This window comes from Macaca fascicularis, chromosome 6 (genome assembly GCF_037993035.2).
Source record: "Macaca fascicularis isolate 582-1 chromosome 6, T2T-MFA8v1.1".
In the NCBI taxonomy this organism is placed as follows: Eukaryota; Metazoa; Chordata; class Mammalia; order Primates; family Cercopithecidae; genus Macaca; species Macaca fascicularis.
Window position 1 is genome coordinate 130,090,025 of NC_088380.1, and position 13,063 is coordinate 130,103,087.

The following is a 13,063-nucleotide window of genomic DNA, read 5'->3' on the forward strand; positions in this document are numbered from 1 at the left end:
ACATTACAGTTAATGATTTAGCTTTTAAAAATAAGTGTTTTTTCTTTTCTTAGACAACCACAGTTGAGCTAATGCCAGAAACCAGTAACTGGGACACTTGCTGCTAATAGAAGCATGTGATGTAACGGCTAGCCATCACATCACAAATATCTTTACTGATTTAAATTTTGGAGAAGGCTGAAGACATGTATTGTAATATAATCTTTATAGAGACTGAATAAAGCATTTGAAACACTGAGTCATTTCATATACTAAATTTGGAGTTTTTCATTTGAGATAACAAAGCTGTGGGAAATCAATGCTATGACAAGTAACATTTGACTATAAAATTTGATTTTTAAATTTCCATTTGTTGTAAATTTATACTTGTAAACAATATTGAATAACATGCTAAACATGAAAAGATACCTATAGGAACTTTCAGTGCTTCATATTGATATGTTCTTAGACTACTTTCTCTGTTTTATCTAGTTTGCAGTCTTAAGGAGGTCATTTGGCTTTGTCAAGTCCTAAATTATTGGGGCATGCGGATAAGAGAATCTGATTTTCTGTTCTATGTTTTGTAGATTCATCAGTGGTTATCAAATTAGAAGTATTCCAGCAACCTACATTTCTATTCATATAATCAGATTATGTCTAATGTTTTCTGTATTTAGCAGCTCATTTTTATCTTTGTTAGTAGATATTACTATATCAAAATTATAATTGTTTGTGAAAGCAAATAAATTATATTCATTTATGCTCAAAAATAATTTTAAAAAGCATTATTTTGAAGAATTCCTGTCTTTTTAATATAGATATTTAAATAAGTTAGTAAACTGAGAATAATTACAGTCTTGAATAGAAGTCATAAATATTTTATTACCATTTATTCACACATGTGGCTTTATGCTACATTAAATCTTTGTTATTTTTAGTAGTAGATGGATTAAGGTTTCAGTTAACGAGGCAAAATCTCTTGTAAAAATTAAAATATAAAGCAGTATAAGTAACTATGTTACAAAAAATTGTAAGCTGGATATTTCTGTGAATCTTCTCTCAGTAGTTTATATTTTAATGGGTGACTAATTTTTAAGTTTTCAAGATGCATTTTTCCATTCTCTTCCTTGTAATTTTTAAATCTAAAGCTTCTGTGAGGGAAATTTTCAGTTTTTGCCATTGACTGCATCTGCAGGTATAATACAATACTAAGATTATTCGTAGATCTTTTTAGCAACTTGTATAATTTTAATGTATGCTCTGAATTTTGTAGCTAATTCTATTTCTAATCATATTTTTGTTTTTGCCCGACTACTAGAAAGTGCAAAAAATACATTTGCTTTGAATGGGTAATGAAACTCATGGTATATTATTAGTATTATATAGTTTTATTTCTAAGATTTTACTTCTCTGCTGATTTCTTTATGTAAATCTTTTCTTCATCCTTTTTGTAGTGCATATATTACAAACTGCCCTAAATAAATTTTTATAACAAAGTTGGCTTTTAAATAAAGTGCCGATATTACTTAAGTTTTTAGGATAGATTGCTTCTAAGAATATATTTATAAAGCAATTCAGTGGGAAAATAACAGTATTCTCTTCAGTGGTTCTTAACTTTTTTTTTAAAGATCATATAATCTTTTGATATCAAATCTGTTGAAAACTATGGATTTTCTCTTTAGAAAATTCTCAGGAAGTCTATGGAATTCAGGTTAAGAACTCCGCAGCTGTCTCCACTATTATTGATGGAGTCTGTTTTCATTAAAAGTAAGCAAGCAAAACCAAAACTGATTTGTAGAGGCACTTAATACTTTGCACTGTTAATTTTTTTGAAATATTCTTTTCAAATTTGACAGTGCTTTTTAGCTATCTTTAGGATGCAAGTTACTCATTTGTTGATAGTAGAATTGATAGATTAAATTAATGCCCGTATATGGAAAAGAAATATAAGCAGTAGTCTCTTGCCTCTTGTTTCTAGTCTTTGAATTTTTCAGTAGATAGAACCACTTTTAGTTATTTCAGTTTTAAATGCTTCAGGTGGTTACTTTTATGAATTTTAAATAATAAGCATACACTTTTCTCTTTCATACTATGACAAATTTTTGTATTTTAATTCTCCACTAAGAATGAAATTTTAGCTCACATACTCCCACTTTCTCTTGTGTCTTTAAATGTTTGGGTAGTTATTAAGTTTACTTCATCTGTTACTTACCATTGATACTTGAAATAATGTTCTTACATCTCTATTTCTTGTTCTAGTAAATTTTTAGGTTATCTCTTAACTCCATACTTTGCAGGATGCGGACATTCTTGCCCTCTCCTTCCTTTTACCTTACCTGTTCCCCTTTAACAGCTGAGCTTCTGTCAGTTTCAATTGTAGCATTATTTAACACTGTCAAAGTTGGTTAAATTTATATTTTTATATGACTTTTATCTTGCATTTTTTCTTTTTGCTAAGGTTGAATTTAAAAGCTGAAAATCAGTTATCTATCTTGCAGTATTATGACAAGCTTTTGAATCAAGTAGTATGATAGAGTTGCTTTGCTTTCCTTTTTAACATTCTGCAGCCCCTTTTGGCCCCAGCTCAGGAAAATTTTCTTTTATGATTTCTTTTTTAAAATTTTCTCTGTCCTCCTTGTTAATTTTTATTATAAGTTGGAAGTTGGAGATATTGGATTGTTTCCATCTTTTTTCTTTATTTTTTAATGTCTTTATATTTTTGTTTTAAATATTAGGATTATTCCCCCACTTTGTTCTTGTTTATTCCATTTAATGCAGCATTATTTTCTTATTATATTTGTGAGTTAATTGTACTTCTCAAAAGCTCTTAGGGGCTAATTGTTTCAATTTTTGCTGCTGTTTTTAAAGTTCTCCTCTGTTCTTCAAATGATCTGCTTCCCCAAGAGGTATTTTTCTTCTTTTTTTTTTTATTTGTTTTTTTTTTTTTTTTTTGGAAAGCGTGTTTTTTGTACTGTTAGCTTTCCTGATGTATCTAGTGGTACTTGATTGTCAGTTTATATTTGTGATTGAGGGACTAGGCCAGTATTTCTGGGTAAATGGTTTAGGTTTCTTTTGCTGTTCTGTTTGCTCTGCTGTTTTTTTTCTTCATAAATTTCTTGGGATCCTGTACACGGATGGGACTTATTGACCAGAAATGTTTAGAGATAGAAAGAACTCATTTATTCATTTACAATATGAATTAACTGTCCTAGGTGCCAGGCAGTGTGCTAGGTTCAGGGATCATGAAGTTACATATACTAGAGCCCTTGTCATCAAATAACAACAGGCAATTATAAAACTGCATATAATATAAGAATATCCTTAGAAATTTCCAAGTCTAATCCTTCTATTTTATAATTATTAAAATGAGCTTAGACAGATTTGAGTGTCTTGCTCAATGCTATACAACTAAATAGGAGCTAAATGGGATTCCAGGAGTACTTTTGTTGAATTCTGTGCTCTTTATAATAGTACTTAGTCTAGCAAGCAGCATTAAAGAGGTCTGGAAGCAGCTATCAAGGATCCCAAGACTTGGGAGAATTGGTGTGTTGGAGCAGGATACAAAGCTTGGGACTTAGGTATAAGAGAAGGTTATGTATGCTACCTTATATAATACTCAATCTTAGAAAATCAGAGCTAGAGATTTTTCTTGAGGGCTTGAAGAAATAAGCAGCCATTTTGGAGAAGCCCACATGGCAAACTATAGGCAGCTTCTAGAAACTGTAGGTAACCTCTAGAAACTGAGGGTGGCCTCCATCTGACAGCCAGCAAAAAGCTGGGGGCTCTCAGTTATACACTGCAAGCATATGAATTCTGCCCACAGTCTGAAGGAGCTTGGAAGAGGATTTTTTCCCCACTTGAACCTCCAGATGAGAAAGTATCCTAGCCAATACCTTGAATACAGCCTGAGCAGATCACTTAGCTAAGCTGTGCCCAGGCTTTGATCCACAGAGACTGCAAGATAATAAGTTTGTGTTGTTTTAAACCTCTTAGTTTTTAATAAGTTGTAACACAGTAATAGAAAACTAATAAACTTGGTCATGTCCAAGTGTGTTGTGTTGTTCAGAATAGTACCATTATATAATAAACACAATGCTTTCTCATCTAATTTGAGAACAAATAACACTCCATTGTGCATTAAAAGCGCGACAGTGAAAGTCCACTTTCTCTATTGGTTTTGACATGATCCATATGCATTGGTAATAAAAAAAATAAGTACGATGTAGTGGTAGGTTATGTGTGTGGCACTACTGTCAAGTTATAACTATGCCACTGCTATCATTCTCTGAGCAGCAGTGCGAAGTGATAAGAGCACCACATTATAGTCTCTGTCACAACTATTCAGCTCTGCTCTTGTAGCACAAAAGCATCCATAACATGTAAAAAAATTAGCATGGATTCCTATACCATTTTATTTATGAAGACTAAACTTGGATTTCTTATCATTATCGCATGTTATAAAATATTATTCTTCTTATAATCCCCCCCACAACTATGTAAAAATGTAAAGACTATTCTTAGGTCCAAGGTTCTATAAAAATAGGGAAATAGCTTGCAGGCTGTAGTTTCATGACTCCTGGTATAGACAAACATGGAGGCAATTCTAATACTGCTTGAGGGGTGCTATCATAGGGAAAATACTATAACATACTAAGACTCTTACTAAGAACGTATTTTAATTAAAATTCTAATTTGTTAAAAGTATATTTGAAAAGTAAAAAAAATACGTTATTACAAGTTTATGAACACTTACCTGAATGTACTAAACTAGATGGAATAAAATAGGAAATGGCTTAGTTTCTCCCTAACCACTATTGTCATCTATATATTTTGATTATTTTCGCTTCCCGACTCATGAATGATATCCTAGTCCGTTTTCACTGATTTCTTGTTATGTATCTTTATAAGAATAGTTCTGTTTTCTCAATGGATTACTTTTCAGATATCAAAATGACCTGTTCAAATTTTGATGTTCAATTTTAAGCTAACTCATCACTCTGTCTGCCTCTCCCTTCCTCCTAGTTTCAGACTTGGCACTTGACTCTGGATCCTCTATCGAGGAAGGGAAGTAGGTGTTATTTCTTCATTCTTCTTTCTTCCATTCTCCCATTCATTAGCTGCCCCTTGCTCCTCTAGGGTTCATGTAGGGTGAAGGAATAGGAAAGGGAAAAGGCAAAAGTCCTTTATGTGCTTTTAAATGCTTCTATTGTGGAACAGTTTTGGTTCTCCAGAGTGTTCATATGGACCTCTTATGTAAAATGAACCAACCCACCTACACATATTTCTATACATAAGTATTTATGTGCATGCACAAGCATTAAAAGCTTTGGAGCATACACATTGAATGAAAAGTAATGATTCTCTCTGACAAGGGGAGGTGGGATGGAGGACAAGGGGTATGGATATCCCAAGGGATATTTTTACTTCATTGTAATATTGGAATTCTTATTACATGTAGCATGCTTTTTTTTGGTATTTGATTAATTGAACATAAATGAAAAGCTTTATATTGAAAATAACATGAAAATTTGCCAAAAGAAAATTACTTCCTTCTAAATTGAAAAAGTACAGAAGGGATTGTTTTAAAAAAAACTTCTTAAAGCTAGATAGGAGGAATTAGTTCTAGTTTTCCGTTCCACTATAGGGTGACTATAGTTAACGGTAATGCGTAGTTTCAAATAGTTAGAAGGAGTATATTGAATGTTCCCAACACAAAGAAATCATAAATGTTTGAGATGATGCCTATGCTAATTACTCTGATGTGATCACTTTATAGTATGTGTATTGAAACATCACCATGTACCCCATAAATATGTACCATTATATGTCAAAACTTCTAAAATAAAATATTAAGTTCATCATCTATTTAAAAAGTGGCATAAAAAAAGAAATAATGGGCAAAGGACATGAATAGACATTTTTCAAAAGAAAATATACATATGGCCAACGGCATATGAAAAAATATTCAGCATCACAAATCATCAGGGAAATGCAAATTAAAACCACAATGAGGTATCATCTTACTTCAGTTATAATGACTGTTACTAAAAAGACAAAAAAATCACAGATGTTGGTGAGGATGCAGAGAAAAGGGAATTCCTATACACTGTTGGTGGGAATGTAAATTAGTGCAACCTATGTGGAAAACAGTATGGAGACTTCTCAAATAACTGAAAATAGAACTACCACTGGATCCAGCAATCTCACTACTGGGTATCTACCCAAAGGAAGAGAAATCAACATATCAAAAAGATACTTGCACTCCTACGTTTATGGCAACACTGTTCACAATAGCGAAGATATAGAATGAACCTAAGTGCCCATCAAAGGATGAATGTGTAAAGAAAATGTAGTGTATATATATAATAGAATACTATTCAGCCATAAAAAAGAATGAATCATGTCTTTTGCAGCAACATGGTTAGAACTGGAGGTCATTATCTTAAACAAGCTAGGAACAGAAAGTCAAATATCACGTGTTCTCACTTATAAGTGGGTACTAAAAATGTTTATACATGGACTTAGAGAGTGGAATGACACACAGTGGAGACTTGGAAGGGTGAGGGGATGGGAGGGAGTGGGATGATGAGAAACTAATTAGTGGGTACAATGTACATGTTTTGGATGATGGTAAAAGCCCTGAGGTTGACCATATGCAATCTGTGTTTGCAACAAAATTGTACATGTACCCCATAGATTTGTACAAAAACAAAAGCAGTATTTTAATGTAAGTTTTACAGTAATGGTATACTGGGGAAAACATACATGTTGAGATGAAACATGCAATTTTTTGTGTGTGTATGGGAGCAGTTTTTAAAAATCATGTTTTGAGATGCAATTTACATACAATGCATAGATTTTAAATACAGTTTGATGAGTTTTGGCAAATGTATATATCCATGTAATTTCCTTCCAATTAAGATGTAGAACATTTCTTTCCTCCAGAAAGTTTCCTCATGACATTGTACAGTCAAATTTCCCACCACCCTACTTAACCGCTGATAGGGTTTCTATCACCACAGCTTAGTTTTGCTGATTCTAGAGCTAAATATAACTAGAATCATATAATAGGTAATTGTTTATGCCTGACTTCTTTTACTCAGTCTAATATCTGAGAAATTCACCATATTGTTGCATGTATCAGCAGTTTGTTCCTTTTTAATGCTGAGTAGTCATCTATTATATGACTGTACCAATTTGTTGATTCCTCTGTTAATGCACATTTGGATTGTTTCCAGTTTTTGACTATTACTATAAGTGAGGCTGCTGTAAACATTAGTGTACAAGTCTTTTTCTAAACATGCATTTTTATTTCCGTGTGTAAACATCTAAGAGTGGCATTGCTAGATCATAGGATAGGTGTATATTTTACTTTGTCGGAAACTGTCAATCTTTTTTCCAAAGTCATACTATTTTTTACTCCCACCAGCACTTTTTTGAGAGTTCTAGTTCTTCATTCTTACCAACACTTGATATTGTCAGTCTTTTAAATGTTAGCTATTGTAATGGCTGTGAAATGATATTTCATTATGGTTTTAATTTATATTTGCATGACAAGTAATGATTTGAGCACTGCTTCATATGCTTTGTGGCAATTTGTATATATTCTTTGTGAAAAGAGTCTGCTCAAATGATTTCTGTATTTTAAAAAATGGAGTTGTTCAATGAGAACACATGGACACAGGGAGGGGAATATCACACACAGGTGCCTGTCAGGGAGTGGGGGGCTAGGAGAGGAATAGCATTAGGAGAAATGCCTAATGTAGATGACGGTTTGATGGGTGCAGCAAACCACCATGGCACATGTACCTATGTAACAAACCTGCATGTTCTGCACATGTATCCTAGAACTTAAAGTTTAATAATTTTTTTAAAAAGTTGTTTTTCTTATTCAGTTGCAGCGTATTTATACACACTCATATAAAATAATTTAGCCCATTGTGAAGTGTTTCTATTTGTTTTTTTAAAGCTGTCGTTTGATGAGAAATGATTGATTTTGATGACTCTGTAAGATTTTTAATGATTAGTGATTTTAGCACCTTCTAAGAAATTTTTACTTACCTTAAGATAGCAGAGATACCTCTCTGTGGTTCTGGTATTTGTATTTAGGTCTATGATCCATTTCAAATTACTATTTTTTAAAAATACATTTTTGTAGAAACAGGGTTTTGCTTTGTTTCTCAGCCTGGCCTGGCCTCAAGCAATCCTGCAGCCTTGGCCTTCCAAAATGCAGGAGTTATAGACATGAGCCACCACGCCTGGTTGTGGGTTGAATTTTGTCAAACATAATCTCTTGTCTGTAGAAATTATCCCATTGGGCTGTAATGCCAGCACTTTGAGAGGCTGAGGCGGGTATATTGCTTGAGCCTAAGGGTTTGAGACCAGCCTGGGCAACATGGCAAAACCTTGTCTGTACAAAAAACAGAAGTAATTAGCTGAATGTGGTGGTGTGCGCCTGTGGTCTCAACTACTTGGGAAGCTGGGGTAGTAATATCACCAGAGCCTGAGCAAGTCAAAGCTGCAGTGAGCTGTGATTGTGTCACTGCACTCCAGCACTCAGCCTGGGTGACAGAGCAGGTAAAAAAAAAAAAAAAAAAAAGGTCCCTGTGGGTTTCTTTTTTCTGTTAGTTTGATGGTGCGTTGATTTCAAATGTTAAGTCAATCCTGCATTTCTAGTATTAAACCCTGTTTGCTTATTATTTGTTAAACTTTCTACATATTTGCTTATGTTGTGAAGAATTTTTGTATCTATGCTCGTGAGAAATGCAGGTTTAATTTTCTTTGCTTGAATTGTTTTTGTCAGGCTTTTGTATTAGGAATGTGCTGATCTCACAAAGTAAATTGATTATTCTTGTGTCCTGAAAGAGCTTTAGAATAGTATTACTTTTTCCTAATATTTGATAAAATTCACCAGTGAAATCATCTTTATGGGAATACTTTTTTTTAATAGATTAAGTTTTAAAAATAGATATGGAACTTTTGATATTTTGTTTCACCTTGTATCCCTATATTACATTTTTCAAAGAATTTGTCCATTTCATCGGTATTAAATTTATTGACCTAAAGTTACTCATAGTCCTTTGTCCTTCAGTATTTATAGGATCATTTGATATCCCTTCTTTCATTGTTCTTATTGGTAATTTGTATATTCTCTTTTGTTCTTGATCATTTTTGCTAAGAGGTAGAAATTTTGTTGACCTTTTTCAAAGAAACAGTTTTTGTCTTTACTTTTTCTACTGTGGTCTATTTTCTGTTTTGTTGATTTTCCTATCTGGATAATTTCTTTGGAAATTATTGACACTTTCTTCTGCTTTATCCAGTTTGCCATTGAGTGTATCTAGTGAAGTTTTTCATTTCAGATATGACAGTTTTTATTCGAGGTTCTCTTTTTTTTTTTTCTCTTTGTTTTGGTATTTTTCTGTTTATCAGCTGAGAATTCCTGTTTTTGCTCATTAAGACTATATTTTCCTATAAGTCTATGTTAGTAGTAACTCTACTGAAGTACTTCCTCAACTCTTGTCTGATTTGCTCTTTTCTTTAGCTGTTTTAAGAAGGAAGTCCAGATAACCAATTAAAAACTTCTTTTCTAATATAGGCATTTAAAGCTTCTAGTTTTCTGCTAAGTATTAGAATTACAAATTAGATTTTTTTCTAATTTCTGTTGTGATTTTTTATCAACTCATGAATTTAAATGTGCGTTTAATTTTCAAATTTTGGGACTTTTGTAGCTGCTATACAGCTATTGATTTCTAATTTAATTATTATTTTTTTAAATTTTTTTGAGATAGTATCTCGCTCTGTTGCCCAGGCTGGAGTGCAGTGACATGATCTTTGCTCACTGCAACCTCCACCTCCCAGGTTCAAGTGATTTTCCTGCCTTAGCCTCCTGAGCAGCTGGGGCTACAGGCATGCGCCACCATGTCTGGCTAATTTTTGTATTTTTGTAGAGATTGGGTTTAACCATGTTGGCCAGACTGGTCTCGAACTCTTGACCTCAAGTGATATACCCACCTTGGCCTCCCAAAGTGCTGGGATTATAGACATGAGCCACCAAGTCTGGTGATTTCTAATTTAATTCTATTTTGACCAAATATACTCTGTAATATTTTAGTTACTTGAGATTTAAATTATAGCACAGCGTATGATTTTTCTTGGTGAGCATCGAAAGGGAATTTTATTTTGCGGTATTTTATGAATGTTAGTTAGCTCAAGGTAGTTGATGGTATTATCTAGATCTACCATATACATACTGATCTTTTGTCTTATACCTTGTTGTCTTATACCTTGTTGATTATTGAAAGCATGGTATTAAAATTTTTTTAACAATGATTGCCTTTTTTCTTTTTAGTTTTGTTTTGCCTCATTTTGCTCATATATATTTATGGTTTTTATGTCTTTCTGTTGAATTGATATTTTTATCATTATGAAATGCACCTCTGTAAATTTGGAGATAATCCTTTGTTTTGATGTCCAGTTTGTATGATAATATTATAGCCTCACAAGCTTCGTATATGTGCTATTTACACAGTATATCTTTTTCTATTATTTAACTTTCAGTCTATCTTATATTTGTATTTGTTTGTTTATTTTGAGACAGGGTCTCACTCTGCTGCCCAGGCTGGAGTGCAGTGACTCAATCTCAGCTTTCTACAACCTCTGCCTCACAACTTCAAGCCGTTCTCCCACCTCAGCCCCCCAAGTAGCTGGGACTACAGGTGTGCACCACCACTCCTGGCTTTTTATTTTTGTATTTTTAGTAGAGACAGGCTCTCACCATGTTGCCCAGGCTGGTCTTGAACTCCTGAGCTCAAGAGAATCATCTACCTCTGCCTCCCAAAGTGCTGGGATTACAGTTGTGAGCCACTGCTTGTCTTTGTATTTAAAATAGTTTCTTGTAAACAGTTTGTAGTTGAGTCTTGCTTTTTTATATAGTCTGACAATTTTTGCCTTTTTGGGGGAAAATCTGGTCTATTTCATTTTATGTATGTTTTAAAGTCCACTGTCTTGCTATTTGTTTTATTTTATCTCGTATGTCTTTTGTTTCTCTTCTGTTGTTTCAACCAAGTAGTGTTTAATCTTCCATTTTATTTCTTGTCCTGGCGTTTTAGCTATTCCTATTGTAACTAATTTTTTATTGTTTGAACTAGGTATTAAAATGTGCGTTTTAACTTATCATTGGCTACCTGGAATTAATATGGAACCACATAATTCTTCACAAATATAATATTTTCCCCATCTGTTTTATTTTTAATTTATATATTTAACAAAAGTTATATATATATTTATTGTGTAGAACATGATATTTTGAAATAAGTATACATTGTGGAATAGCTAAATAGAGCTAATTAACATATACATTACCTCACATTTTTTTGTGTGTGGTGAGAAGACTTAAAATCTTCTCTCAATAATTTTCAAGAAGGAATCTTAAAACAGTGTAATTCCATTTACAACTCCCCCTCATTGCCATTTATGTTGTCATATATTTTACTTTTACCTGTTGTATATGATACTAAGAAATTGTGTATGCTTTAAATAGTAATTTATCTTTAAAGGAAAAGAATAACCATGCATTTCCTAGTTTCAGTGCTCTTGATTTCTTCTTAAAGTTTCAAATTTCTGTCTGGTATTATGTGATTTACTTCAGCTTAAAGGACTATTTTAAAAGCATTTCTGTTGTGCAGGTCTGCTGGCAACTAATTCTCAGCTTCCCTTCATCTAAAAATGGCTTTTTTTCCTCCTTGTTTTAAAGAATAATATTACTGGATGTAGAATTCTGAATTCATCAACACCTGTGGCAAAAAGAGGGGAAAAATAATTCTAGGTTGAAAGTTTTTATTCCCCCTTTCATTGCTTTGAAAATATCCTTCCATTTTCTTTTGGGCCTCCGTTGTTTTTGATAAGAAGTTAGTTCCCCTGTATGTCACGTGTATTTTTTTCTCTCTTGGCTTTCAAGATTTTTAAAATTTTTGGATTTTAGTAGCTTGACTGTGGTATGCCTAGATTTAGTATTTTTGTTTGTTTGTTTTACCAAATTTGGGGAGTTTTTAGCTGTTTATTTGATTTCTTCTTTTTCTCCAGTTAAATAGGATTCTAACAGCTATTTATTAGTGTTAAAGTCGTGTCTTCTAATTCAAACATCATGGTCATCTTGGGGTCTGTCTCCTTTGACAACTTTGTTTCTTGGCCATGGGTTACATTTGATGCTGCTTTACATGTTTGGTAATTTTTAGTTGTGTCATGGACATTGGAAATTCAGTATTGTTGGGAGTCTGGCTTTTTGTCTTTTTGAGACTTGAGTTTTGTTCTGGAATGCAGTTAATGTGCTCAGAGCTACTCTGAATCCTATCTAGGTTTATTTTTAGACTTTAGTTGGGACAGTCTAGAGTAGGCCTTATGTTGGGTATGGTCCTTACTTTTAAGAGTTTTTATGGCGTCTGAGCTGAATGCCTCAGTTCAGCTGGGATATTAGTGAGTTTCTTCTACTATGACTGAGTAGGAACTTTAAGGTCTCTCAGTTCTGTGCAGCTTCCAGTGTCTCCATTCTTCATTTAACACTGTAGTAACTATTTTCTGCTACGTTTTTTAAGACTATTCCCTTGCACACATGTAGCGTAGCCTTCTGCCCTGCCGCCACCTTACCTCACCACACCACTGCAAAACTCCTTCATTTTTGATACTGTGTACTGCGAATTTCATTTACTTCAACAGCTGCAAATTCTGATCTGTGATCACTGGTGTGTTGCCTGAGCCTCACCTCCTTGTGCTGTGGTCAGGAAATTGCTCCTAGCCAGAGAGCTTGGATGAAGGTGAGACTCACCTTTTGTGTTTTTTTCTCAGGGATCACAGTCTGTACTGCCTATTATTTGATGCTTAAAAACAGGTGCTTCATATGTTTTGTCCAGCTTTGTACTTGTTTACAACAAGCAGAGATGTTCAGTATAGTTACTCTGTCATGGCTGGAAGCAGAGTGAACAGGAGCTCACAGTTTCATCTGCAAATAAGAGTATGGCAAATAAAACAAGAAACCTCATAAATAGACTGGATGTTAGGACTGATTGTGGAATCCTAATTAGGGAAAAGG

The 13,063-nt window shown here is 33.4% G+C and overlaps 1 protein-coding gene across 41 annotated transcripts in view; it reads left to right on the plus strand.

The window, feature by feature from the left end:
• Window positions 1–13,063, plus strand: part of CSNK1G3 (casein kinase 1 gamma 3) — a 104,164-nt gene that overhangs the window by 18,593 nt on the left and 72,508 nt on the right. For 6 of the 41 annotated variants that reach the window (XM_045394166.3, XM_073994121.1, XM_073994129.1 and 3 more), the window contains exon 2: window positions 12,691–12,788. The exons of the other annotated variants lie outside the window; for them this stretch is intronic. The gene's annotated coding sequence lies outside the window, so the exon portion shown is untranslated. The remainder of the gene's footprint in view (window positions 1–12,690; window positions 12,789–13,063) is intronic. 41 annotated transcript variants of the gene reach the window in all.